The following is a 6,846-nucleotide window of genomic DNA, read 5'->3' on the forward strand; positions in this document are numbered from 1 at the left end:
TTTGTCCAGGGTCACATAGCTACTGAGTGTTTGAGGTCAGATTTGAACTCTGGTCCTCCTAACTCTGAGAAGAGAATCAGGCTGGATATATAAATCTGGAGGCTATCTACATAGAGATGAGACTTAAAACTATGGGAGCTGCTGTGGTATGTACCTCAGAAAGAGAGATTTTAGTTGACTTAATTGGATGGATTCAGAACTGGTTGGATGGCTGGACTCAAAGAATAGTTGTTTCTTTCTACAGTCATCAAAATGAGAAAGAGAGAAAGGGGAAGAAAGGAGGGAGACAGGGAGAGAGAGGAGGAGGGGGGAGAGAGTGAGTAGAGGGAAAAGAGGAACTAAGACAGAGCCTTGAAGAATATTCAGATTTGGGGATTGGGAGGGTGTTGATGAGCCAGAAAAGGACACTAAAGGGGAGAACCAGGAGAGAGCAGTTTCATGAAAACCCAGCAAGGAAAGGGCTTCCTGGAGGAGAGGGTGGTCAATAGTGTCATCCAGCAGAAAGAACAAGAAGGATGAGGAATAAGAAAAGACCTTCAGATTTTACCTTAAACCATCAAAGAATGGGACAATTCCTTTACTTGGGGTGGATGGGATGATGATAAGTGACAATCAAGAGAAGATGGAGCTGTTCAACTCTTTTTTTCCCTCTGCAAAGGAGGATGGATGGCCTTTACACTGGAAATGACAGAATAAAGATGACCAACAGGGAGTTGATAACCAAGATAAGTAAGAAAATAGTAAGAGAAAACCTAACTGCCCTTGATGAATTTTAAACACCTGGCTCAGATAACTACAACCTCAGGTCAGATGGAATTGTTGTGCCAATGTCTGTGATAGTTGAAAGCTGGGGAAAATGGAAAAGGGTCCAACAAAAGCAAATGGAGAAGAGCAAATGCTTTTCTGATTTTTATTTTAAAAAAGTGAAGAGAATAGAATCTACAAATTATAGGTCAGTGGATTTTACTTTGATTCTTGGGACAATTCTAAAATAGATCACTAAAGAGATGGTTGGTGAACAGCTAGAAAGGGAAGCAGTGATTACAAAGAACCAAAATTGCTCTATTAAGAGAAGTCATGCCAGATCAACCTCATTTGCTTTTCTCATAGGATTATTAAATTAGTAAATGAGAAGAATGCTTTAAATTATAGCCTACCTAGATTTTTGTAAAACTTTGGGTAAAGTATTTCATACTATTCTTGTGAAGAGGGTGGAAATAAATGGGTTAGATAAAGTATACTATAAAATTAAGGATAATACTGGAACCTACCTCATAGGACTGTTGTGAAGAACAAATGAGATGATATTTGTAAAGTGTTTAACATAGTGCCTGGCACATAGTAGGTGTTATATCAATGCTATCTGCTATTATTATTACTAATTTAATCAGGTGGATTCAGAACTGGTGGTAGGTATAGAAGTCAGATTGCCAGGAGCTGAGGAATAAGTGAGGGGGTGAGGTGGATGCAATGAATGTAGACTCTTGACCCTTTAGAAAGGGAGTAGAGATCAACTGTGAAAAGTGTGGGAAGGCTAGACATTTGTATCAGGGCAGAGGAGGCTTGAAGTGAGCTTGCATGTGACATTGAGAACCAGACTGAAGTGGCCTCATGATGTGGGATTTGTTTTCCTTGTATTGGAGGGAAGAGCATCCCCTTCCTCCACCATAGAAATGGTTGGAATGAGTGGAAAGCTCAAGGAAAAGAGTTTGTTTGTTTGCTTTTAAGGATGGAGAAATTTGAACATGATTATAGGCAAAGGGGAAGGAGTCAGCAGATAGGAATCTATTGAAGATGAGAGTGAGAGAGGGAATGATATGGGTCAAAAACCAAGGGAAGTTGCCAGGAAGGGATGGGTTCAAGGGGATGAAGCTGAAATGAAGGAGAAATGAATAAATAAAAATATAGAGTGGTTTCGAATTTTGGGGAATGAGAGATGTGGGAACTCATGACTGCAAGAAGAGCAATTAGATTATTTGCCTGTGAAAATATGAAGGAAGCCAGGGCAGCTGAGCTGCGGGCTCAGACAACAGCTGTGGGCCATAGCCCTGAGGACTTCATTATCACTTTCCTATTCTGGGGTTGCCTGTAGGCAACAGACAAAAAGTAGAGGGAGCCAGAATGGCTTGCTTGTGTTTTCTACGCTGACCTGTTGTGTCAGGTGACATGGTACATAGAGTTAGAATGACCCAAGTTGGAATCCTGCCTCAGACACTTGGCAGCTTTGTGGTGCAAGGGAAGTCACAACCTCTCTCTCTCAGATCTGCTCTCATCATCTATAAAATAATAGCATCTACTTCTTTGGGTTGTTGAGAGGATCCAATGAGAGAATGTACTTTGTAAGTGCTTTGTAAACTTTAAAACACTCCATAAATGTTTGCTAGCATTATTACTATGCTTGCAGAAATGGTTATCTTAGAAGGAAGGAGAGTAAAATCCATCTGAAACGCTGCCATCTGGGAGTCTAGTGTTCTTGGTTGGCACTTTCTTTGGGCCTCTGTATTTCAATGTGTTGTATATACATGGAAGTCGTGTGTGCCAGGCTGTTCTGTAAACTGACTGAGGTCTTGGCCACAGAAAATACAGTTGTACCTTCTAGTTTTACAGGTAAGGAAATTGAGAACCAGAGAGATATAAATATCACCCAATGCTCTTTCTATGACATCACACTATATCTTTGACCAGACTGGAATAGAAAGACATGCTTGAGCTTGGGAAAATTCCTTTGAGTCTTGCTATCTGATTTTCTTTCAGTTTATTTTTTCTCCTGCTAGCTGTCTCTATTTGTATAGATCAGCTGTGAAAAGTGCAGAAAGGCTGGACACCTGTGTCAGGGTAGAGGAGGGTTGGGGTCAGTTTGCATGTGATGCTGAGGACCAAAAACTGAAAAAAGCCACTAGGCAGAACTGGCCTCATGAGGTGGGGGTTTGTTTTCCTTATATTGGAGGGAGAAGCCCTGTTCCTGAAGAGATGACAAGTGGATCTATTTGTCACAGAGCAGGAAGGAGTCACATGGTCACTGCAGTGAAGATAAGGTCACAAGGCAACAACCTGGGTTACAGGGGGGCACAGGCATCTGCCTCATGACCCTTGGTACAATTTGATAAAATGATCAACCCATTGATGAAAGCATCACGAGAGGTCACAGGTACATCTGATTCCAACTCAGGCTCAATTTTCTTAACCAGTTGCTTTCCCAAATCTCTTCCCCACTGATCATAACTGTTGTTATGCCAGAAAATACCCTGAAAAAGATCAGATGCTCATCCATGGCAATTAAGGCTCCAAGGACAGAGTGAGCTTTGTGAAGATCATGGAACTGTTAGAATGATTTCCCTCAAAGTTCCCATAAGGCAGCAGCTTCTCCAGGGTATAGCCAATCTTGCCTGCAGCCTGGAGCTCCTTGCATGTCTTCTCCACTGTCTTCTTCTTCATCACTCTGACCTAGAAAGTAAGCTAGAAGGCTCTTGTAATGAAGGTTATTCTGGATTGGATGCTCTGTCTGGTTGGGAATGCAAAAGTTACAAAGAATAGTTTGGGTTCCCTGGTGAATTAGCACATAGAAAGCATGCTTTTCATCAATCCTTGACTCTTTCCACACAATGGAATCCTTATTATACTCAACCTGGGCACCCCACTTGGTCATATACTTCCCATTATATTCCATGACACTCTGTTAGAAATCGACAGCAAAGGGGTATGTATGCTGATTGTAGCACAGCAGGGCCTGAGTCTTGCACCTAAAACATTTAATGTCCTGGATGCCCAGCATCACAAAATACCATGAGGACATTCTTCTCCAGTGGAGTGGGGTGGAAGTGTTTGTCCATTCACTGAGCCTCCAGACAACAGCTGCTTACAGCTGTCAAAATCAACATGCAGGGTGATAGAGAGGCCAAAGGCTGACCCCAGTGAGTAACACTCACCAAGCCAGACCCAGAATTCAAACACTTTGAGTGGTGACTCCAAACTCTTAACTTTTGGTACACTGGTAGACAAATCCCCAGGCATTTTGCCAGAGCCAAAGGCTCCCTGCCTGCCTGAAGGAACCCCCTCTTGGCTGCATTTACTTTGGTTTCCTTCTTATTTACTAAGTCTGCTCATTGTGGAACTGGTATTAGGTGGGGAAGGGGTCAAGTTTTGAATATTCAGCTTGCAGTATCCTTTCCACAAAAAAAAGACAAAATATTCAAAAGTGAGCTCAAACATGATCACATTCCCCAGATAAACAATACTTAATGATGGATTTCTGTCCCAGCACCTTCTCTCTCTGAGGAGAGCAGAATGACTTCTGCCCCCAACCTACAATTTCACCTCCTGGCAGGTGTAAAGAATTAATTGTGATTTGAGGTTTTTATGACCCCATCTTTTGGCTAGAATTTAAAAAATCCCAGGCGCAGGCACTAGCCTAGGGCTCAGGCCAAGTGCCTCGGAAACAGTGAGGTGCTCCACCCACTGGTTGTAGCCGTCACCATGGCACTGGCACCTCACATCATCACCACTCACTGATGCCTACATGGGTCTGGCAAAATTATAATGACTGGAAGCCCAGTGAAGGGAGTCATGTGACTGTCAGTCAGTGCTGCCAGCCAATTAGCTTGGGGCTGTGTGTGGACAGCCTGGGGTCTGCTGGGAAGGAGAAGGAAGGAGTTTCTCCATTCTGCTGTGGAGCTGGATAAAGGAAGGACGGGGAAGTGTATTCTGCTGAGCCCCGGGTGGTGGTGTGATTCAGGTTGTATTGTTTCCCTTACCCTATTCTTTTTTTTCCTTTCCCTTAATTCTACTGATCTTGCTTGTGTTTTTAAGTGCATTCTTGTTAATAAACCCTGTTCTGTTTTTGAGGGAGGCTGTTGGTCTCCTTCCTTGCCCCAATATTGTGGCAAGCTGCCTAGCTAACACTCCTCAACTGGAATTTGGCCCTTACACAGGAATGGAAGTTTCCCTTGGAGAAGCACAGGAGGAGAGGAGACTAGAGATGTCTTTCTGCCTCTCCCTCCAATGCCAATGGTGATCACAGCTTTAATAGCCTTCCCCACGTAGCCCTTTCACTCCACCATGGACATGCTTGGCAAATGCCTTCCTTTTCTCCAACACTTTGTTCACCTTAGGTTTCAGGTCCTTGCCCTCTTCCCATATGGGTGTGTTGGAGTGATTCTGCAGGCACTTCTCCCCCTATGATCTGATAAGTTTCTGTGATCTCCTTGAAGACTGGGACTATGTTTTGTAGAAAGTTTTTTATTTCTCCCTATGTCTAGTGCCCGTGTGTGCGTGTGTGCCGCACCTATCCGCAATGAGGGGGTTAGATTGGATACTCTCTGAGGTCTTCTCCAACTCTACCATTTTGTTATTTGAATGGAGCCATCTTTGTTAGGGCAGTGGCAACAACAACAGAGACCCTGGTATGGGAACCAAGAGATTTCAAAAGAAACTGGGGGTGCAGGGAGGTGAAGCAAGAATTTAAGAGTTTCTTAGGAACTTCAGAGCTGCAAAGTAAATAGGCTATTTCCCGCATATCCAGGCAGTTGTGTATCAATGATCTCATCCCTGTCCAGATAAGGACAGCCAATTCAATCTGCAGCCCTGCCAGAGTGATTAGAGCCAGAGATCCATGAGAAAATCTTCCCATATCAATCTGGATGTGGGCCGGCCCAGCCTGCCCTGGGCTTTCAATAAATCTGAGGCAGAAATCAAGGCAGACTACTCAGGCCAGCCTTGTCAGGAAGAGACAGCCCCAGGGTGAAGGGGAGAGCTAGCAGAGAGCTGGAGCTCAGGTTGTGAAAATTAGTGATGGGGTATTTTAGAATGACTGTAATTTGTTTGCTTGGCTATGTGAATGAGCATATACATGCAATAGTCATATAAATATATAGAATTTTTGCCAGATATTAAAATGGATCTATGATTTTTTCAATGATGATATTGTCTCCATCATGGGGCAGCTAGGTGGTGCAGTAGATAGAGTGACCAGGCTGGAGTCAGGAGGACTCATTAATTTGGCCTCAGACACTTACTAGTTATATGACCCTCAGCAAATGGAGAAGGAAATGGTGAACTACTTTAGTATTTTTGCCAAGAAAACCCCAAATGGGGTCAAGAAAATTCTGACATGGAGGCAGCTAGGTGGCACAGTGGATAAAGCACTGGCCCTGGATTCAGGAGGACCTGAATTCAAATTTGGCCTCAGACACTTGACACTTACTAGCTGTGTGATCCTGGGCAAGTCACTTAACCCTCATTGCCCTGTAAAAAAATACAAAACAACCTAAAAAACTAAAAACTAAACAAAACAAAGAAAAATCTGACATGACTGAAATTATTTAACAACAACAAATTTCAATATAATTGCTTACCTTTGTAATCTTATATATTGTATTTTATGCATTTAAAACTATTATTCTGGGAAAGGTTCCATGGATTTCACCAGACCTCAAAAGGTTCTATGGGAAAAAAAAGGTTAAAAACTGCTAATGGAAGATCTCACCATCCATGAGGAACTGTTCTTTGACCTGGATTCCAAGTTGGATATCCTCCATGACAGCAGTATATACCATAGTGAGACTATATTTCCACTGTATGCCTCATCTGACATGAAGGCTTAAGGGGGTTCTCAAAAGGTAATCTCTGGTAGAGCTTTTAAGGAATTTTTTCTGATTTTGTCATTCACTGGGGTGAGGGTGTAGAGCAGATTGGTTGAGGAAAGCCCTCCAGGTGGCATTTTGTCCTACAATACAGATGCTCTTGTTCTTGTGTTTTAAGAGCCATATCACACACTCTACATATTTCACTCAACTGCATGTCAAGATATGATCTACCATGGAATATTGCTGGCCAAAATTCCATTCCCTT

The 6,846-nt window shown here is 42.8% G+C and overlaps 1 pseudogene; it reads right to left on the reverse strand.

Annotated features, from left to right (window-relative positions):
- Positions 1 to 3,056: 3,056 nt before the first annotated feature.
- LOC122747604 lies at positions 3,057 to 6,533 on the reverse strand (annotated as a pseudogene).
- Between the last annotated feature and the right edge of the window lie 313 nt (positions 6,534 to 6,846).

Source organism: Dromiciops gliroides, chromosome 3 (assembly GCF_019393635.1).
Source record: "Dromiciops gliroides isolate mDroGli1 chromosome 3, mDroGli1.pri, whole genome shotgun sequence".
Taxonomy (NCBI): Eukaryota; Metazoa; Chordata; class Mammalia; order Microbiotheria; family Microbiotheriidae; genus Dromiciops; species Dromiciops gliroides.